Here is a 23,474-nt window from a genome sequence, read left to right as displayed (position 1 = left end):
TGGAGAGACAGTCATTCTGGGGGGGCGGCAAGTGAAAAATCTACTGAAATAAGGGTGGCTGGAATAATGTTGAAAATGGAAAAGATGAAGAAAAGGATGCTTATTAAGAGGTTTACCAAGATCTGGTAAAAAAAAAAAAGAAAGAGGAAGCAATGAGACATGCTTGGCCCTGGAAAATGCGCAGTTTGAGGTGGTCATATTTCTTCAACCACGTTCATTCTGTATTTCCAATATCACCCACCAGGAATCATTTGATTCTGCCTCCTTCTCTGGGTATTTTCAAATGTGACCCCACTTTCTTGCATGCCCAAGACCCACGCATGTCTCTCAATACTTCCCTGTATTTCCCAGCCATTCTCTTGCCAAGCTCTCATCTAATCTCCTGCCTTCCAGCATCCTGCACACTCCACAGTCCACACATTCCTAGAGGTCAGGATACAGCTCCCAGAGCTCTTTCATCACTCAAAGAGCAGACTATTGCTGCAAAGCAGAGAACACAGGGCCAGGCAGCCCAATTAAAATTCATTCACACTATTCTCTGATTGGCTAAATCCTGGTTACTGGTGGGGACTAAGTTCATCCCATATAGTGAAGTGTCATTCAGAAATAGATCGGACTCCATCACTTGGACTTGATTGATATACCTATTAGAGGGAGAGTGGGGGTAGGGGAAAGAGCACTGGACTTTGTATTTAATTGTCTTTGTATTCTGAGTGCCTAGTACATTGCCTTAGTAGAGCAGACTTTTCGATTGTTGATTTTGTCACTTTTGCTCTGATTCACCATGTTTGCCTGTGTGCACATGCATGTAGCATGTAAAACATATGAACCCTTCCAACTCTCAATCTTCTGATCCTCTGCTTCTAGCATATATCTGACTAGAGGGGAATCGTTATTTGTCCTTCCTTCTTGAAGAGGACCATGATATCAGGAAGGTGATGACATGACTTTATCACTCAGCAAGTGAACTTTTCTCCATGTTAGGAAAGATTTTTTGTTTTTTATGCATATATACATAGGCTACCCTTGGTATTACTAAAATATTGATGTGTATAAAAAATTGAATGTATAAAAATGTATAAAAGAATTGATTGAATGAATTGAATTGAATGTGTTTTGCTTTCTTTCTTTAAATGCCTACCTATAGCACTTGTTTCATAGGGTTATTGCAAGAATCAGTGCTATTATGTATGTAGAAATTCCCTTTTTAGCTTCAAAGCTCTTCATGAGCTGCCCTTCCCCTTTCCAGCCTTCTTCCACCTTACATTCTCCCTTCTACTCTATGATCCGGTGACATTGGCCTCCTCGCTGTTCCTCAAAGAAGACACTCCATTTCTGACTCTTGTAGTTCTCATTTGCTATATGCTATACCTGCAATGCTCTCCCTCCTTTTCTCTGCCAACTGGCTTCTTTGGCTTCCTTCAAGACCCAGCTAAAATCCCTCCTTCTACATGAAGCCTTTCCCAATCTCTCTTCATTCTAGACCCTTCCCTCTATTGATTATTTCCAATTTGTTTTTTATGTGGTTTGTTGTTAGAATCATTTGCATATTTGACTCCCCCATTAGACTGAGATCAGGAACTGTCTTTTACTGTTTTTGTATCCCCAGCACTTAATATAGTGCCTGGTGCATAGTAGGTATTTAATAAATGTTTATTGACCAAATGACTTTAAAACACAATTAAATGTTAGTTATCATTATTATTCATCCCTGTCCTTGTGGCCAGACAGGGATTTTGCAGACATCTGTCCCTGAATTTGGGTAAAGGCATACATAATATCCTTCTCAGATTTGCAGGTGATGCAAAACTTGGACGACAATGCCAGAATTCAAAAGGATCAGGTTAAGCCAGTCTGGAATATTTGGTTGAATTATGGTACAGTGGAATGAACATGGGTTCTGGAATCAGAGAATCTGAGTTCAGATCTTCCCTTTGATGCTTACTACCTAGGTGACCTTTATTCCAGTCTCTGATAGTCATGGGGTTCTTCTCCTCACTTAGACTAACCCCTCTCCCTCTACACTTGATCCCATTCTGACCAGTCTTCTCCTGTGGATCATCATCGCAGTCATTTCTACTTTTTCTCATTGTTCTCTACTTATCTACTGATTCCTTTCTAGTCATCTAAGAATCAATAGGAACCTTCGAGGGCATCTAAAAACACCCTCTACAATATTCTTGGCAAGTGACCTTCCATTGTGATTGAAGATCTTCAAATAATGGGGCACTCACTACTTCAGAAGGTAGTCAGTTTCATTTTTGGACAGCTTTAGGTTACTGGAAAGTTATTCCCTACATCAAGCTAAGTTCTGCTTTTCTATTACTTTCGCCAATTTGTCCTAGTTCTGTTCTCTGGGGACAAGTAGAATAAAGCTAACCCACATTCCACATACATACAATCTTCAATTTTTTTTTAGACAATTATTGTGCTTCTTCATAAATCCATTCTTCTATAGGCAAAATATTCACAAATCTTATATATAGTATCATTATGGATTCTTTTCTCACTACCATCTCAACACCAAAGTAATATGATTTGATCAAGCAGCCAAAATATTTGACAGGGTAATATGATAACAGCTAAGTGGTACAGTGGACAGAATACTAGGTCTGGAGTCAGGAAGACTCATCTTCCTGAGTTCAAATCTGGCCTGTGTGACTCTGGGCAAGCTGCTTAACCCTGTTTGCCTCAGTTTCCTCATCTCTGGAGAAGGAAATGGCAAACCACTCCAGTATCTCTGCCAAGAAAACTCCAAATAGGGTCACAAAGAGTCAGACACAACTGAAATGACTGAACAACAAAAATAATAGCCAACAGTTACATATCACATTTAGCTTTGTAAAGCATTACTCTTACAATGTTTCTATGAGGTACAATAGAATACTGAGGCTGGAACCAAAAGAAAATATACTAACGATAAGAGTTATCTCTTATAGGGTGCTTAAATTTTTGCAAAGTGCTTTACAAATATTGCCTCATTTTATCTTCACAATAACCCTGGGAGATGAGGTGCTATTATTTTCACCATTTTACGGTTGAGGAAACTAAGGCAGACAAAGGTTAGGTAACTTTTCCAGGGTTACAGAGCTAGTAAATGTCTAAGGAAGTATTTAAACTCAGGTCTTTCTGATTCTAAGTTGAGTTCTCTAGCCACAGTGCCACTTAGATGTCTAGTTTAAAAAGACATTAGACTAAGTAATTGAAGATTGATATCCTAGTGAACTCGGCCAGATCTCTTAATTTTTCTGAGATTCAGTTTTATTCTCTGCAAAGTGAGAAGATTAGATTAAATGGTTTCAAGTGTCCCTTCCAGCTCTCACATTCTATGGTACTCTTCAATGTGATAGATCACTAAATATGGCCCTGATCCCAAACCTGTGAGGCCATGTCTTCCATTGATTAGAAAAAGTTCTCTAAACTTTTTTGATCACTCACCCCATCAGTAAAATATTTTCAAACATGCATCATAGATATTTGTACATTTATTTATAAATCTCATCAATGTTATGTCATTATATATGTCATGTTATATATTAATTATATATTATGTTACAATGTATTATATATACAATCAATGTAGATGTTATATATATTATTGAACAATCTAATTTAAAAAAGATAAAAATGAAATAATAATTTTAAAATATTCTTATTTTATTTATTTACATTACAAAAATCTATTTGTTTTTAACAACAATATGATTGAATATGCTTCATTATTTTTGGGAAACCCTTGCGTATGTCTTGGAGACATAGGAGAGATTTATAAATAATAATTGCTTCTTAGTAATTAAATATTCAGTTTATTTGTTCTCTGAAGCTAACCAGACAGGTGAATTTCTTTTTTTAAAGTACTTCTAAAAATAAAATATATGGCAAGCTAGTAATCAAATAATAGATCATAACAGCCAGTGACCATAATAACTTTACAGCAGGAGTCATGTTTCCTTCATACAGCTATTGCTAGCCATTTGTCTTAGGCATTATTTGTTTTGTTTTGACGTTGGCAAGTAGGTGGCCCAGGGGCTAGAATGCTGGGCCTAGAGTCAGGAAGATCTGAGTTCCAATCTTGCCACGGACAATAACCTGTAATGAACCTGGGCAAGTCACTTAACCTGTCTGCTTCAGTTTCCTCCTCTGTAAAATGGAGGTACCAATAGCAATAATAAGATGATATTTGTAAAGTGCTTTGCAAAGCTTAAAGTGCTATATAATTGCTAGTTGTTGTTGTTGATGCTATCATTAGCCTTATGAGTTGATAGAGCTATGTAGGGTGAAGCATATGTGTAGCCCTTAGTCAAGGAGACTTGGGAAAGGGATATGCTGAGTTAAAGCCTATTCTTGGAGTGAATCTCCTAGAAAACAGTGTTAGGAAGGGAGGCTAACCTTTGGAATTTGACAAATCATTTATTCCTGAGTGGACTATTATTGTCAGTGACCTAGGTGTGTACCCTATTTAGCAAGGACCTGGAGAGCTGCATCTGTATATCCTAGCTGTTCATGTTATTCAAAAGCCCCTTAAAAATTATTTGCCTCAATTACCCAATGTCTCCAGATTGTGAGCTTATATTTGGGGCCACCGTTAACAATGAACAAATAACATGCAAAAGTGATTTCAACTCAGCAGCAAGTTTTCCAAATGATTCCATTATTATTTCTTTATATAGTTTTGCTTAATGTATGCTAATGTGGTTTAAATTTTTATTTGTGTTTGGATATTTTAATTTTCTTTTTATTTGAGGGAGAGGAACAGCAAGAAGACCAATTTGGTTGGACTATAAAGTGTAGGAAGGGAAGTAATGTGTAATAAGAGAAAAAAAGGTGGTTTAGGGCCAGGTTGTGATGAGCTTTATATACCAAATAGAGGAATTTATATTTGTTTTGAGAACAACTGTGTGTGTGTGTGTGTGTGTGTGTGTGTGTGTATTGGACACCTTTGGCAGTCTGGTAAGGCCTAGGGACCCCTTTTAAAATGCATACAGTTACAAAGGAAACCAATTATATTGCAATAAAATATCTCTTTCTCCATATAATTTCATGGACCCCTAGAAATCTATTTAAGGACCCTTTGGGAGTCCGTGGGTCCCAGGTTAAGAACACCATCCTAGAGAAAATAGGGAGCCAGTGGAATTAATTGAATATGGGGTGATATAGTTAGTCTTACACTTTGGGAAAAATCACTTTGGCAGGTACATGAAGGAAAGATAGGAGTGGGGAGAGAGTTATGGAAGGGAGGACAATTAGGAGTCCATTGCAATAGTCCAGGAAAGAGTCAATGATGGGTTGAGCTAGGGTAGTAGCTATGTGGGTGGCCATGTGTGACACATGTGAAAGATATTAAGGAGGTAGAAATGACAAGATTCAGCCACTATTTTGGTATATGGGACAAGTGAAAGTGAGGAGGCAAGGATGACTATGGAGTAGAGAACCTAAGCTACTAGGAAAGATGGTGCTACCTTAGACGAAAATGGGGAAATTAAGAAAAAGGGTGACTTTGCCTACAAGATAATGGAATAAAATTTTCAATGAAGATTTCAACCCATCTGTGCCTGGTCATCCTGTTCAATTCACTTTGTTCTTCCCAAATGAAGGCAAAGGACAGGATCACGATCCTGTAGAACATAAGAAAGCTCACTCTATAGAAGAATGGAGGGGCAGTGGGTAGGTAGGCCGAGAAGTGGTCATGAAATTTTTCCAATGCACTTATGCAACTGAGTGCCTGGGTTAAGGTTAGATTATAATTGCTCTGAAGGACCAACGTGGCCATAGAAGCTGGGAAGGTTGGGTTATTGCACAATGGTGGGATATAATCTATGTGGGCATTATTGGACTGAAATGGGTAAAAGGTAGGTGTGGTTGTGATTGGCTGTGTGTGTATGTGTGTGTGTGTGTGTGTGTGTGTGTGTGTGTGTATTACATCCCCTCAATTGGGATACACTAGGATTTTCCAAAAATAATGAAATATATTTGATCACGTTGTTGTTAAGAGCAAAAACTTTTTTGGGTTGTTTTTTCTTTTTTGTTTGGTTGGATTTTTTTGGAAATGTATTATCTGTGTATATGAAGTGAAAGTAGAGCACAGCACAGTGACTGTTCTCCTCCAGACCAAAGTGAAGAGGCAGTGTTCCATAGTGGGTAGAGGACTGACTTTGGTATTTGGAAGTCTGGAGTTCAAAGTTAGCCTCACACATTCGTTCATTATATAACCCTGAGTAAGTTACTAAACCTCTCTGGGCTTCAGTTTCCTCATCCATGAAAAGGGAAAAACAATAATATCTGCAGTAATTATTTCACAGGATTGTTGTGAGGGTTGAATGAGATAACACATTTGTAAAAGATCATTTTAAGACATTGACATTACAGGGCATTCTCAACACACCGTCCTTTTGGGCCGATTTCTTTAGAGTTTTCATAGTGTAATGTACTGTGTTATATAATTCACAGTGTTTCCTCATGTTCCAAAATTTTGCAGATGGAGGCAAAGCAAAGTATGTTCTTTCACTGACTTTCGCAATGTCCCCCCATACTAATAGTCTTCTAATAATGTCTGAAGTCTTTCTCCCACGTGAGTTTCCTTCAATGACAGTAAAGCAAGACTCCCCCTATCTTTTCTGATCCTTGGGACCATCAAACTTGGGTATATCCCACAAAGTCCCCACATCTCTCAATCTTCCCACCTGAGAGACCCTCAAAGCCCAAGTCCCATCTAAGTATCCAGGAAGACATGAGTAAAATAATCTTGACATATTTTATTCAAACATTGGTAATGTGCAGAGAGGCCTCAACTTACATCAAGATTTTCACGAAAAGGGGTGAGGTTCGTGAAGCTTGGGGTGGAGTGATAGACACCGCAATGACAGATAACAATAATAACAATAATAACTCATATACACATGTAAGAGTATTAGTGCAGTTTTTAAGCACATACATACACACATACACACGCCTATGTCTCTCTCTCTCTCCCACAAGTGTTTGGAAATGTGTGTAAAAGGAAAGGGCTCTTTTTGATACACTAAGTATATTTATGAGCTTGGAAATAATAGACATGGTTAGTACTGCTCTTAAGAGAGACTTCATGAATCTCTAGGAGGAGAGAGACGATGTGGGAATAAATACTTATTGGAGAAGTAAAAAGCAGTAGGGGGAGAGAGGAGAAAAGAATGAACATGGTGTTTCCCTCTGACAGACAGAAATTTCACTATTCGTCATATGCTGAGGATGTCAAGGAATTTTAAGGTTGCACTCTTTGCATTTTTTGAGGTTATTAATGAAATAGCATAGCAACGTGAATTACATTAAACTATTTTTTTCTAGCCATTCCAGAAATCTTCATCCAAGTTGGCATGAAGCTGAAAAGTCGTGAACTTTTGACCGGAGCTCGAATTGCTGGGAGACACATCCTCCTCGTTAGTTTCGGGTGACAGCTCACTGTACCAGAGAGATTCACTTGTAGGGAAAGAGAGAAGAGGGAGAGGAAGATTTACCACAGCATTTTCACAGGGCAAGAAATTCCACCCAGCTCAAATGTGTGTTTGGCCTATTGCCTGAGGCCTTGTTGAGCACATGACTATCACTCTTTTGCCTATTTCTGGCCCGGATTTGGGCCCTGGTGGCTAAGCAAACCCCAGTAGTGGCTAAAATTAGACAGTCAAGTTGTGACAACATGCTCCTATCCAACAAAAGAGAGACATCTATTTAAAATAAAGAGAAAGAAGCTAGACTTATTCAAGGGCCAATGTCAGTCACATGTAACTGACTAGTTTCTGTTTCTATTATTCATATAACAGCTGAGATGCCCTTTGAGATCAACCCACCTAAATAGACCACTTCCTGCCCAACAAGCATCTTGAAATGACTGGCATTGCTGGCACAATCCAAATTTGCACTTTCCCTAGTGATCAAAGTAGCCCAACTGGAGAAGATGATAAGAAGTGTTACAAATGTCATGAATTAGAGGGCTATTCAAATGGAAGAAGTAAAAAGTGGTAGATATATATTTCTCAGCCTCTTGAGTAAATGTGCTTCTGCCTTTCAGGAGATGTTAGGCATTGGAGCTATTTTCCATCATTATGTGAGAACCATAATTGAAGGCTGTGAGGATCATAACATAGGCTCATAGATTTAGATCAGGAAAGGGTCTTACAGCCCAACTTGCTCATCTCCCTGTAGGTTATTCCCCATTGACCTGAAAAGTAGTCATCTTAAGATGTGAAATTTTCTAAAAATGAGACTTCATGCAAAGATAACAATGATCTGTTCTTCAGTTATGTCCAACTCTTTGTGATTCCATTTGAGGTTTTCTTGGCAGAGATACTGGAGTGGTTTGCCATTTCCTTTTCCAGCTTATTTTACAGATGAGGAAACTGAGGGAAATAGGGTCAAGTGATTTGGGTCACACAGAGTCACATAGCCAGTAAATGTCTGACATTGGATTTGAACTCAGGTCTTTCTGACTCCAGGCTTGGCATTCTATCCACTATACCACCTAGATGCCTGATAATTATAATGGCTAACATATATACATACATATATATATATACACATATATATATAGAGAGAGATAGATAGATAGATAGATAGATAGATAGATAGATAGATAGTGTTTTAAGGTTTGCAAAATATTTTACAGATATTTTCTCATTTTAACCTCACAACAATCCTGGGAAAATAGGTGCTATTATTTTCCCTATTTTATAGGTGAGGAAACTGAGTCAGACAGAGGTTAAACTGGTCCATTGTCCAGTTTAATAGTCTGAGACTTGATTTGAACTCAGTTCTCCCTAACTTCAGATCCAGTGCTCTATCCACTGGATAAAATGTCTTTTCATGGAAAAACTGACACTGTGTGCAAGTTGGAATCATTGAGTCTAGAGGATTTAGTGGGCTACCAGTTCAACGTACATTAAAAATGTAAGTTGTCTTTTTGTTTTGTTTTGTTTTTTACTTTTCTGTCTCCTTAAGATATCATAATATATGTTCTTTCTTTTTTCATAGCCAAATTCTTAGAAAGCATCTTATGTGCTTGTATCAATTTCCTCACTTCCTGATCACTTCTCAGCTTTTTGAAATCTGACTTCTAGATTGAACATGTAAATGAAGTTGCTCTGTCCAAAGTCACCAAAGATGCTGCACTGCTAAATCTGACAACTTTTTTTTCCCAGTCCTTATTTTACTTGCCTTCAGAAACTAATGACACTGTTGTCTTACCTTTTTCTCATTTTTTTTTCTGGTTCAATTTTATTTCCAGTTCCAAATTCTCTCCCTCTCTCACCCCTCCTCAACACATTGAGAAAACAAGAAAAGTAAAACCCATTATAAATGTGTATAGACATGCAAAACAATTTCCATAGCAGCTATCTTCCAAGAAAAAAAATCAAGAAATATATGAAAATGTGCTTCAGTGTGCACACTTAGTCCATCAATTCTTTCTGGAGGTAGGTAGCATGTTTCGTCACGAGTCCTTTGAAATTGTGATTGGTCATTTGTGAGGATGAGTTCATCATAGTCAATTATCTTTACAATATTACTGTTACTATATAAAGTATTCTCCTGGTTCTGCTCACTTCACTTTATATCAATTCATACAAGTCTTCCTAGGTTTTTCTGAAACCATTGCCTTCATCATGTCTTATAGCACAATAATATCCTATCACATTCCTATACCATAACCATTCAGCCATTTCCCAGTTGATGGTATCCCTCAGTTTCTAATTTTTTGCTACCACAAAAAAAGCTTCTATAAAGATTTTTGCACATGTGGCCATTTTCCTCTTTCTTTGAGCTCTTTGGGGAATAGTAGTATTGCTGAGTCAAAGGGATATAAAAAATGGTAAGATTAGGTCACAACCTTACCAACAGTGCAGTAGTGTACCTGTCCCTCCAGTATTTTTTATTTTCCTTTTTTTGGGGGGGGGTCATCTTAGCCAATCTGATGGATATGAAGTGGTACATTAGAGTGGTTTTAATTTGCATTTCTCAAATTATTAGTGACATAGTGTATTTTATATGGCTATTGATAGCTTTGATTTCTTTTAAAAAAACTGCTTATTTATATACTTTTACCATTTGTCAATTGGGGAATAGCTTTTATTCTTGAAATTTTCACTCACTTTCCTATATATTTTAGAAATTAGTCTTTTATCAGAGAAACTTGATGCAAAGATTTCCCCCAGTTTCCTACTTTTCTCCTAATTTTAGCTGCATTAGTTTGTGCAAAAACTCTTTTTTTAAAAAAATCTATGTAATTAAAATTATCTTGTGAACTTCTCTATTTCTTGTTTGGTCATGAACATCTTCCCTTATTTATAGATCTGACAGGTAATTTCTTCCATGCTCCATTAATTTGCTCATGATATTACTTTTAATGTCAAGGTAATGTACCCATTTTGAGCTTATCTTGGTATGCAATGTGCGGTTCTGCTCTATTCCTAGTTTTTACCAGACTAATTTCTGACTTTTCCCGTTGTTTATCAAATAGTGAGTTCTTGCCCCAATAACAGGGCTCAAACACTAGGTAATTGTGCTTATGTGCTTCTGCATATTGTGCACCTAATCTGTTCTGTTGATCAATTTTTCTATTTCTTACTCAGTATCAAATTGTTTATAATGATTGCAGTTTTTTAGTATTGTTGGAGATCTGGTACTGTTAGTACCCATTCCTTCTATTTAAAAAAAATGGTTTCTTGACCTGTCATTTCTCCAGAAGAATTTTGTTATGATTTTTTTCTAGCTCTACATAGTAATTTTTTGGTAGTGTGCTCATGTGGCACTGAATAAACTGAGATAATATTGACATTTTTATTATATTTACTCAGCCTAACCATGGCTTTATTTGTGTGAAGAGTATTTTATAATGGTGTTTATATAGTTCCTGTGTTTCTCTTGGAAGTTAGACTCCCAAATAATTTACAGTGTCTCTTGTTATTTTAAATGAAATTTCTTTTTCTATCTCTTCCTACTAGGTTTTGTTGGTGACGCAGAAATGCTGATGATTTGTGTGGGTTTAGTTTATATTTTATATCTTGCAAACTTTGCTGAAGTTGTTAATTGTTTTGATTATTTTTTAGTTAACTTTCTAAGATTCTCTAAGTAAACCATCATATCATCTGCAAAGAACAATAATTTTGTTTCCTTATCATTTATGCTTATTTCTTCAATATCTAGTACCATTTTGAATGGTAATGGTCATAATGGATGTCATTGCTTCATCCTTGATCTTATTGGAAAGGCTTGTAGCTTATCCCCATTACAGGTAATGTTTGCTTGTGGTTTTAGACAGACACTACTTCTCATTTCAAAAAAAAAAATTTCATTTATTCCTATGCTTTCTAGTGTTTTTAATAGGAATGGACATTGTATTTTGTCAAAAAACTTTTTCTGCATTTATTTATCATTTTAAGGAAAGCTCTGTTTATTCCTGTGCTTGTGTGTGTGTGTATGTGTGTGTGTGTATGTGTGTGTGTGCTTAAACAAGAATGGGTATTATATTTTGTTAAAAGCTTTTTCTTCATCTATTGAAATAATCATGTGATTTTTGTTGTTTTTGTTGTTAATATGGTCATTTATGCTTATATTTGCTCCCAGTGTTTAACTAGCCCTGCTGCATCCCTGATATAAATCCACCCTAATCATAGTGTGTGATCTTTGTGATATATTACTACAATCTCCTTACTAGGATTTTATTTAAAAATTTTCCCCAGTATTCACTAGGCAAATTGGATTATAGTTTTGCTCTTTCTGGTTTAGGTATCAGCACTATATTTGTGTCATAAAGGTTGGTGCGATTCTTTCTTTACCTATTTTTCCAAACAGTTTATGTAGTGTTGGAATTATTTTTTTCTTTAAAGGTTTGGTAGAATTTACTTGCAAATCCATCTAGTACTGGGAGTTTTTTTTTTCCTTAGGGAGTTCATTTGTGATAATAAATACACAATTGATATGATAATAATATACAATTGATACAATATACAATATGTTGATACAGTATACAATTGATATGATAATTAATTATACAATTTATTTTCTAAGATAAGGTTATTTAACTGTTCTTTTCCTATTCTATGTAGTGGAATACATGTTTTCCCAAGTCACCCTAAGAAGCTAATGATGGCTATTACTAGAGACCCTGGAAATAGAACATGGACCATTTTCAAATGAGCTATTGATAAATTCCACAACTTAGAGATCATTTGAACAACTATAGAATTGTATTTTGTAAAAGAAATTCAAATCCATATGTCTCATGGCTCAAACTTCAAAGAGAAAGCAATATGACCTTCTTTAGGACAGATTATAATCTCTGGAATTGTCCAAGATGAACATTCATGCACAGATGCAAGTATATGGCAAAAAAATTTAACTCATTATGAGATCACAACCTTGTTTGTTGAGGATGAGCTTGTTGAGGGCAATGACTATGTCTTCTAGGTTTTTCTTTTTGTTTTCCCCACAGTTCCTTGAACATGAGGTGCTAAATTGTTTCTTTTTGTTCAGGATGAGGCTCCATTAGAAGCCTAAGTTTTTTTTTTTTTTAATGGAGATCAGACTGAGGTTTAATCTTTTTACCACCTATAGAATGTTCTGACCACTAAAAAGGAAAGACATTTACAGAGAATAAGTCCATTTCATCAACAAATATTTATTAAACACCTACTAAGTGCACTACAGTGTTCCAGGTTCTATAGTAATAACTGCCTCTAAATACTACAAAGGAGAGAAATTTACAGATAAGAAGTTTATTTCTCCCACAAATGTTTATTAAGCACCTGCTCTGTGTGATGCATTGTACTAGGTTCTAAGGCCATAGAGAAAAAGCAGGAACAGAAGACAATTTGAATATGGAACTGCAACTCCAGGATGGAGCTAAAGGGTTAGGGAGCATTTACATGGAGGTACTAATTAAAACCATGCAAGCAGATGAAATCACTCAGGATAAGTGAAAGCACTCCAAGTGAGAAGAAAAGAAAGGAGGAGGAGAAAGATGGCTGAAGATGGGGGCTTAGGGATATTTACATTTAGGGAGATGGAGGAAGAAAAGGAGCTGGTAAAGAAACCCAAAAAAGGAGTAATCACTCAGGTATGAATAGAACCAGGAGAGTGTGGTATCAAAAAGTCAGCGAGTGGTTTCTCATTTTCAAGATCAAGAAACTACAGAAATTATAGCGAATAATTGTCTTTAGATTGCTGCGATAGTCTCTAACTCTTCTCACTTAAGTAATACTCAACTGCCAGACTGATCCACACAAATAAAAAGTGTTCACTATGTTTTATCATGCTCAAGAGCCTATGCTGAATTGCCATTACCTTTAACATGAAGTAAAAAACCCTCTACCTAGTTTGAGTGCCTCCATAATTGAGTTCTCTAGGTGCTATATCAAATGGATCTTTGGTCTCATTGATTTGACTGCTCCCTCTAATGATGCAGGTTGCAACCTGTTCACACCTGCCCAGCCTATTTGCTTGCCCACTCCTGCCCTTATTCTCCTATAAATTCATTGCAGGGAGTCCATAAAACATGCAAGAGCCTTCTTTTCTGTCTCTTGACATCACAAAGACATCACTGAACATTCTGGTTGCCCACCTGTCATTCCATGTTCTTACCACATGACTAGCTTATCCTCTCTTCTTATCATACATTTCCCTGATGACAGTTGTTATTCCTATTCTTCAAAGTTCCTCACTGGCTAAATGTTGCAACCTCTTCACACCCACCATGTGCCATTCCATTTTCTTCTCTGTGATATTTATTTTAAATTCTAGGATGACCATTATATCTCATGTCTTGCTGCCATATAGCAACATCAGTAGAATGTTGATATTAGAAAGATGGTCCTTGGTCCAGAAGAAGATAGCATAGGGTCATCAAAAGTGCTTAGCAATTTCTCAAAGGCAATCCAAACTTCCCTCTTCTTTCTGTACTATTTGGACCCAATTCATTGTCAAATTGCAGTGTTCAGATGGATAAAAAAAAGCACTAGGCAACTCATAGTAGATAGAATGATGGGTCTACATTACAGAAGACCTGTATTCAAATTTGGTCTTATATACTTACTAGCTGTGTGACTCTAGGCAAGTCACTTAACCTCTGTTTGTAAAATGGGGATAACAAAAGCATCTACCTCATCGGGTTGTGAGGATCAAATGAGATAATATTTGTAAAGTGCTTAGCATGGTGCCTGGTACATAGTAGGCATTATAAAAACACTCATTCCCTTCCCTTTCCCACTTTAGTTCCATTCCAACTTTTCCTATAAGCACAACTGTGACATTAAAGTGCAAATGTGGTGGCTTCACTGTCCTTGATAGAGATGGTTTGTCACAATAATTTCTGCAGAACTTTTCCATTTACATTCTTCTTGTTCTTCCATTTTCATCTTTAAGTACCCTTTAAAAGCATATTGCTTAGATGGATTACATGCATCATTACATACATCTTCAACTAGTTTCACTCTCCATTGTTTCTTTCTGCTTTACAAAAGGATAATTATCCAACATTCTTCTCTGTAAGATCTTACAAACAAGTTCATATTCTAAATATGTGTTGTCATTGACTACTATCTATCTACACTTGACTAGTAAGTCAAATATTCACTTAGTAAGAAACTTTCTGGATTCTTTCGGTCTTGTTCTAGGCAGTGATTTCTATTAGTTCAACTTCTGCCTAAAATTAAATGTGATTTTTATCACTCATTTCCATTTTTTCATTATCAGTGACTGTTTAAAAGCTCTAGATCAAGTTTTATCAACTTCACATCAAGTTCTGAGTACTACTCTTCTAGATTTTTATTAATTCTATTCGTTGCTCTGACAAGTGGGTGGCTAGACCATATACAGATTGATTCAGCAATGACTCCCAATCAATAATTAGTCTTTTCCTGTCTGTTAAAATACTGTAAATTTCATTTTTATCATATATAGTGCTTGCCATGTCTCACAGTCCAAACTCTGTTCTCAGAGAAAGTGTTCAGCATTAGAGGAGGAGGGGAAAAGATTGCAGAGACATTACAAGGTAAACTTCCTGTGTTAAACTTTGTGTTAAATTTCCTGACCAGGAAAAGATCTTTATAGCATATTTTCATGGTCAGGTAGCTTATCCAGAGAATTTAGGCTGTTTAAATGAAACAGTTAAGAATGGGGGGGGGGGAATCAGTGAATCAACCACTTGTTTAGTTTACATGATGACAACTAACAGCTGATTTGACTGACCTTCACCCCTGTAACCACATATTTAGGAATTAAGGGAAGGAGGCCCAGCTCACATTCAGAACCAACTTACCTAGCTACAGTTTATTGACCTTAAAATAAAAGATACAATGAGGATATATTTGATACTCTGTGATATAATCGCCTACATTCCTTGACTGGCTCTGAGGCATACCACAGCACACACCAGGAGCTGACCAGCTCTCTCAAGACTGCAGTGACTGATTTGCTGCTTAAGGTTGAGGTTTACATTGTTTCGTACTCAGTAGTAGCACCAAGAGTCTTGCAAATGCACAATTCTAGGTTGAGCAACCCACAAGCCCTTTTGAATGTTCCACTGAAATCTAGCAGAAATTTATTAAACATACGCTCTGTGCTGAACACTGAGATGAAATGAAAAACATCACCCTTTCCACTCAAGGAATATGACATATACAAATATGTACATATGATGTATGTGTGTGTGTAATATGAGGAGGAGGGAAGAGAGATTACTAGCAACTAAGGGTATCAGGAAAGGCTTCCTTAGGAGATGGCGCATGAACTGAACCTTGAAGGAAGCCAGGGATTCTAAGAGGCAAGAGGGAGGAGGAAGAGCATTGCAGGCATGGGGTACAGCCTGTGCAAAGGTATAGAAGTGGGAGATAGAGGGCCAAGTTTGAAAGGTACCAAGTAAGCAGTTTGATTGGACTGTAGAGTTTGTTAAGGGGACTAATGTACAAAAATAGTAAGATGAGTTGGAGCCAGATTGTGAAGGGCTGAGAAGCATGCATTTCATCCTACAGCAACTGGTAACCAACAAAGTTTCTTGACTAGGAGAGTGATATAGGTAGGACTTGTCCTTTAGGAAGATTATTTTTGTAAATGAGTTGGAATTGGAATGGCCAATCATTAATAACTAGAGAAAGATGCACATATAGGGTACAACAGTTCCTTTGATGCATAGAGGGTACACCTATATATTTGTCAGTTGCCTTGTATGTTTCTTCCTCTATGCTCCACATTTCACTTTGAGTGAAGGGGTCAAGTATGACAGCTAGGTGGTCATACTTAATTAGCTAGGTGGTAGAGTGCTGGATCTGGCATCAAAAAAGACTTGAGCCTGAATTCTACTTCAGGTGCTTAGTAGATATATGACTCTTGGCAAGTTACTTAACCTTAATGGGCTACAGTTTTCTAATCTGTGAGATAGGGGTGTTGGACTAGAAGGCCTCTAAGAGTCTTTTCAGCTGCGATCTTTGATGCTATGAACTTATTTTGGCTTCACAGAACAAACTGAACTGACTAGTTGTTATGTGGAAAAAATTGGGACACTAATTCATTGTTGGTGGAATTGTAAACTGATTTAACCATTTTGGAGAACAACCTGGAATTATGCCCAAAGAGTTATTAAATTGCCTTATGCCCTTTGACCCAACAATACCACTACTAGATCTATTTCCAAAGATGATTAGGGAAAAGAAAAAGAACCCATATGTTCTAAAATATTTATAGTAGCTGTCTTTGTGATGGCAAAGAACTAGAAATCACAGGGATGCCCATCAATTGGGAGATTGGCTGAACAAGTTGTGGTATATGATTGTGATAGAATACTACTGTGTTATAAGAAATGATGAGCTCAATGATCTTAGAAAAACATGAATAGACTTGCATGAAATAATGAAGAGTGAAATGAACAGAACAAAGAGAATACTGTATACAGTAACAGCAATATTGTTTTTTTAAATTAATTTATTTATTTTTAGTTTTCAACATTCACTTCCACAAGATTTTCAGTTCCAAATTTTCTCCCCATCTCGACCCTCCCCCCACCCCAAGATGGTATGCATTCTGAATACTTCTAATCTGCCCTCCTTTCTATCTCTACCCCCCCTTCTCTTATCCCTTTAATTTTCCTGTAGGGAAGGATAGATTTCCATACCCCATTTCCTGTATATCTTATTTCCCAGTTGCATATGAAAACAAAATTTTTTAACTTTTGTTTTTAAAATTTGGGGTTCCAAATTTTCTCCCTTCTTCCCTCCCCACCACCCTCATTGAGAAGCCAAGCAACTCAATACAGGTTATACATGTGTAGTCATGCAAAACTCTTCCATAGTAGTCGTGTTGTGAAAAACTAAGTATATTTCCCTTCATCCTATTCCTGCCCCCCATTTATTCTATTCTCTCTTTTGACTCTGTCTCTCCTTAGAAGTGTTTGCTTCTGATTACCCCTCCCCCAATCTGCCCTCCCTTCTATCATCCTCTTGCTCTCTTGTCCCCTTCCCCTCCTGTTTTCTGTAGGGTAAGATAGATTTCCATACTCAATTGAGTGTGTATGTTATTCTCTCCTTAAGCCAAATCCGCTGAGAATAAGATTCACTCATTCCCTCTCACCTCCCTCCCTTTTCCTCTCCACTGTAAAAGCCTTTTCTTGTCTGTTTTATGTGAGATAATTTACCCCATTCTACTTCTCTCTTTCTCCTTCCAGTATTATCCTCTCTCACCCCTTAATTTTATTCTCCAGATATCACCCCTTCATCTTCAACTTACCCTGTGCCCTCTATCTATCTATCTATCTGTCTATATGTATGTGTGTATATATATATATATACATATAATTTTTTCCCCTGCAACTACTCTAATACTGACAAAGGACTCACGGGTTACAAATATCATCTTTCCATGCAGAATGATGTAAACAGTTCAACCTCAATAAGTCTCTTATGATTTCTCTTTCCTGTTTACTTCTTCATGTTACTCTTGAGTCTTGTATCTGAAAGTCAAATTTTCTGTTCAGCTCTGGTCTTTACATCAAGCATGCTTGAAAGTTCTCTATTTCACTGAATCTCCATTTTTTCCCTGAAGGATTATGCTCAGTTTTGCTGGGTAGGTGATTCTTGGTTGTAATCCTATCTCCTTTGCTCTCTGGAATATTATATTCCAAACCCTGCGGTCCCTTAATGTAGAGGCTGCTAAATATTGTGTTATCCTGATTGTGTTTCCATAATACTTGAATTGTTTCTTTCTGGCTGCTTGCAATAGTTTGTCCTTGACCTGGAAACTCTGGAATTTGGCTACTACATTCCTAGGAGTTTTCCTTTGGGGATCTCTTTCAAAAGGTGAATGGTGGATTCTTTCAATTTCTGTTTTGCCCTCTGGTTCTAAAATAGGGCAGTTTTCCTTGATAATTTCTTGAAAGATGATGTCTAAGCTTTTTTTTTGATCATGGCTTTAAGATAGTCCAATAATTTTTAAATTATCTCTCCTGGATCTATTTTCCAGGTCAGTTGTTTTTCCAATGAGATATTTCACATTGTTTTCTATTTTTTCATTCTTTTGAATTTGTTTTACAGTGTTTGGATTTCTCATAAAGTCACTAGCTTCCAATTGCTCCCTTCTAATTTTTAAGGAAGTATTTCTTCAGTAAGCTTTTGGACTTCCTTTCCATTTGGCCATTTTTGTTTTTGAAGGTATTCTTCTCCTAATTGGATTTTTGGACCTCTTTTGCCATTTGGGTTAGGCTATTTTTTAAGGTGTTATTTCCTTCAGTATTTTTTTGAGTCTCCTTTAGCAAGCCGTTGGCTTGTTTTTCATGATTTTCTTGCATCACTCTCAGTTTTTTCTCTATTTCTCAAAATCCTTTTTGAGCTCTTCCATGGCCTGGGACCAATTCATATTTTTCTTGGGGACTTTGGATGTAGGAGCTTTGACTTTGTTGTCTTCTTCTGGTTGTATATTTTGATCTTCTTTGTTACCAAAGAAAGATTCTGTGGTCTGACTCTTTTTGCACTGCTTGCTCATGACCCCAGCCAATTACTTGAGTTATAAACTCTTTGTTAAGTTAGGAGTCTGCTTCCAATGTGGAGAATGTACTGTCCCAAGCTTTGGGGGTTTTGTGTAGTTGTTTTCAGAGATACTTCTAGGGACCTGAAAATTTTCAGTTCTTCCAACATGCTGTGATCAAGGGAGAGGTATTTATTCCTTTCATGGCCTGTGCATGGCTTTTGTGGCCTGTGACCACAAGCACTCTTTTCTGTCTTGGAACTGTGAGGAGGATTCTCTCTCCATTGCCACTACAAGCTCCACCACAACAGCACTCCTCTTTGCCCCAGGACCACCACCCAGAACTGTGACCCAGATCTAAGCACGGGCAAAGCAAGACAATCCTGCACCAGCAAAGAGATTCCTGCAATTCCCCTCTGATCAGCCACTCAATTCCCCCTCAGTCTATTGGCCAGAAGTTCAGGAAGCAGCTGCTGCCCTGGGCCGCACTTGGGGAATGGGGCTGGGTGTGCTTCTCTCTCTCACCGCAGACACAGACTTTTCCTATTGAACTTTAAGTTGTCTTTAATGTTCATGGGTCAAGAGGTCTAGAAATCACCAGAGCTGCAGGTGATTCAGTTCTCTGAGGCCTGCTCCAGGTTCACTTTGGCCTGCATGTCCACGCCAAGTTGTGCTCCTCTCCCAGCCCGACACAATATACCTTTCCGATTTACCATCCAGGTTGTCTTGGGCTGGAAATTTGTTTCACTCTGTCTTTTTGTGGGTTCTTGCTGCTTTAACATTTGTTTAGAGACATTTTTTACAGGTATTTGGAGGGATTTGGGGGAGAGCTCAAGCAAGTCATTGCTTTTACTCTGCCATCTTGGCTCTGCCCCTCAACAGCAATATTGTTTTAAGAACAATGAAATCATTTTGATTATTATAAACACTCAAATTGACTACAAAGGTCATATGAAGGAAGATACTAACTACATCCAGAGAAATAACAGATAAATATAAGTATGTATAGAATGATTTATATACATATGTACATACATATACATATTTGTGTCTAATGGTCCATCTCTAGAAAAGGGAGGAATAAAAAAAGGAAAAAGAAATTTACATGATAATTTTATCATGAATTTAAAAGGAATAGCAAGTTGTACATAATAGATTTGCAGTTTCATGTGAAATCATCTTTTTATTATACTACGTTATAAAAATGCTTATTTTATTCCATAAATTAAAATAAATTTAAAAAATTGTTAAAGTGATCACAGTTATCCTGATGCTCTCTGGGAACATTTCATTAAAGTATTCTGAATTTTGTGGCCCACCACCAGGATCAACACTTCCATTTTATTTACATTAACTGGATTGATTTGTGTAAAAGGCTTACCGATAGACTTTAAAGGGAAAACAGAAACTAGTCTCTGATTTAGAGTGTCTGCATAACTTTTGAGAAATGTTTTTTGGGCCACTGGACAAGCAAAAAAATTAAGAAAAATCACTAGAGAAAAAACTTTCTGCCCTAAGCAAAACAATGAAGGACAGCTGCTCTTGGGGAAGTCAGATGAACAAAGAAATGAGTGTATGAAACAGTGGTATTTGCACAGATACCGCATTGATTTCAGAGTATCAGGCTGCTGGTGGTGACTAATGCTTGTCTTTTTGCATTTCCCTGTCTGTCATTAATTTTACAAAAAGACCCTGAGTGACATCCCATTCCCAGTGACCATCCTTGGAAACAAGGTGTGTTACAGGTATGGGGGAATGGCACTGCTTGGTAGAAACTCTCAGGCGGGCTGATGGAGGATAGAAAATTATGGGAGATTATGATTGAGCAAAGTAAATGAAAACAGCCAGCATGCTTTGGAGCTAGCAGTAGTAAAACAAAGATTTAGAATGCCAGTGTTGCATTTTGCCTTGGAATTTGGTGCATACTGTATAACACTGGATCTTTATAGATCATAGACAATAAATGGAAGTATTTGAAGAGAATTTTGCATGTAAGTGGGAAAGAGGTTATTGCTCTTGAGGTCAGTGAAGTGGAGGTCCTCACCACCACTTTTCTTCCTTCTAAGCAAGGCCATTTTCCCTTTACTTCCCAGCATGTACATTCCGTCGTCCCCACCAACTCTTCTGAGGCAGCTCTTCTGCCTTATTAAAAAAAAATATGCAGAAACTAGTGCCCCACAAAAACACTTCCAAATTTTCTGGTTTGGGTTTTGGCTGCAGTGACACTTCTCTGGTGACTAGTTGAGCTTGGTTTTATAGCACTGGGTTTCAAGAGGTAAGATTTCAAGGCTACATTTTAAATAATCTCCTTGAAATCTCATTTCTAAAAAAAAGGACCAAGTTGTTATTGTGAATATTACTGGATGTGCAAGACTGCATGTAAGTGAATGTTTAAGAACCTATGTAATATTGTGAGTAACATAATGCCCCTACCCAAACAATTTGTCATTTTCTAAAAATTTAATGGAATGAAATAAATTAGTTATTTTGAGCATTATGGTTTTAGGCACCAACATCTTTTGGAATTATGGAGGCTATAAATGTGCACCCTGCATATAGTTAATTGACTTGGATGCACATTTGTCATTCTAGAAGTTAAGTGTAAGCTATGTGAGGGCAGAGAACACATCCTTTCTGTTACATAGTTCCCATTCAATAGCACAGTAAGTACAGTCATATACCCTGTGGAACCTCTGTAAGCACCTACTGATAATGGTATGAAAATAGAGGAATTCTGCCTCCAAATCTCAAGAGATGTATAATTTAGGAATGCAGTAGGATTCTGGATTTAGAGAAATCAGACTGATATTGCAATCAACTATAATTCTCTTCATATTTTAATGAGCTTCATAATGGCATTGAACTGAAATTTTTATCTGTCCTCTGAGATTAGAGTAGCAAGTACTCTCATAGTATTTAGTATTATAAGGGATCTTAGAAAACATTTAGTTTAACTCCCTTGTTTGACAGATGAGGAAACTGATACACAGAGAAACAAATGGACTTGCCAATGACCATTCTATTAATTACTGACAAAGTAGGGGCTAAAAGCAGGAGTGTGCTAGAGTCAGTTCTAACTGGCTTGAGAGCAGATTGCTAAATTTTCAGTGAGACAATTTACACTTCAGAAGTCATTGATTTTTTCTAAACAACAAAAGTGTTAATAATACATATTAAACTTAAAAGTCTATGTGCATACTTCTTGGGGGGCGGTAGGAGGAGTTTTGTTGTTAAATATTTACAAGCAAACCCCTGTTTTGCTCTGGAAGCATTGCTTGAGCTCAGCAAAACCATAGTAGGTAGCTTAGGGAATAAAGTCATCACTGGAGTGTAAGCCTTGTGACTGTATGTTAGAATAAGATTACTTACATTATTATGATTATTAATTACTTACATTATTATTTATTACATTAATAACTGGTATTTATATGTTTGCGAAGCACTTTGAACCCTTTTCTCATTTGAGCCTCATGGCACCCATAGATAAAACCCAAATTTCCTGACTCCTACTACATGTCACATTAGGCCTTTGTCAGTTAATCTATTTACTTGTTGTGAGAAACAAGCATTAGAATGTAACACTGTGATGGTGTTTGTTTGTTTGTTTTAGAGGGTAATGACTTTATTTTTATTTTTCCCACTTAATAGCATTTTTTCCAGTTACATGTAAAGATAATTTTCAACAGTCACTTTTATAGGACTCTGAGTTCCAAATTTTTCTCCCTCCCTCCATCCCCTCCCCCCTCCCCAAGATGGCAAGCATCTGATACTGGCTATACACATGTCCAATCATATTAAACATATATCCACATTAGTAATGTTGTGAAAGAAGAATCAGAACAAAAGGGAAAACTACGAGAAAGAAAAGAGAAAATAGTACACTTTGACCTGCATTCAGACTCCATAGTTCTTTCTCTGGATGTGGATAGCATTTTCCACCATGACTCTTGGAATTGTCTTAGATCATTGTTTTGCTGAGGAGAGCTAAGTCTATCAAAATTGATCATTGCACCATGTTGAGTAATACATTCTAGGTGAGGAAATGTAAAACAAATTATTTTGGTGTCAAGAAAAGAATTCTAGACTGTGGGTAAGAAGATCTGGAGACTAATGTTGACCTGGTCAATAACTACATGTATGTAGCACAGATAGGATAGGGATTCACTCTCCTAACCCACATTCCGAATGATAGATCCCCAGAACCCAGGTCCTGCTTTGCTCAGAGTACTAAGGATGTTTGTTTAATGTTCTCTCTTATAAGTCACATCCAGTTTGTTTTCTCCCCAATATCATTAGCATGTTCCTGATATGAATCACTGGTTAATATTGCCTCAACATTAATTTGAACAGTCATCTTTTCAATATAATTGCTAATCAGTAAATATCAATTTGTTTTCAGCAAGGGATATTTACTGAGAAAGTTATAACAAGGGGCAGCTAGGTGGCGTGGTGGATAGAGCACTGGCCCTGAAGTCAGGAGGACCTGAGTTCAAATCTGGCCT

Source organism: Vombatus ursinus, unplaced genomic scaffold, assembly GCF_900497805.2.
Source record: "Vombatus ursinus unplaced genomic scaffold, bare-nosed wombat genome assembly UNPS02006779.1, whole genome shotgun sequence".
Lineage (NCBI taxonomy): Eukaryota > Metazoa > Chordata > Mammalia > Diprotodontia > Vombatidae > Vombatus > Vombatus ursinus.
Note: the sequence above shows the minus strand (reverse complement) of the source record.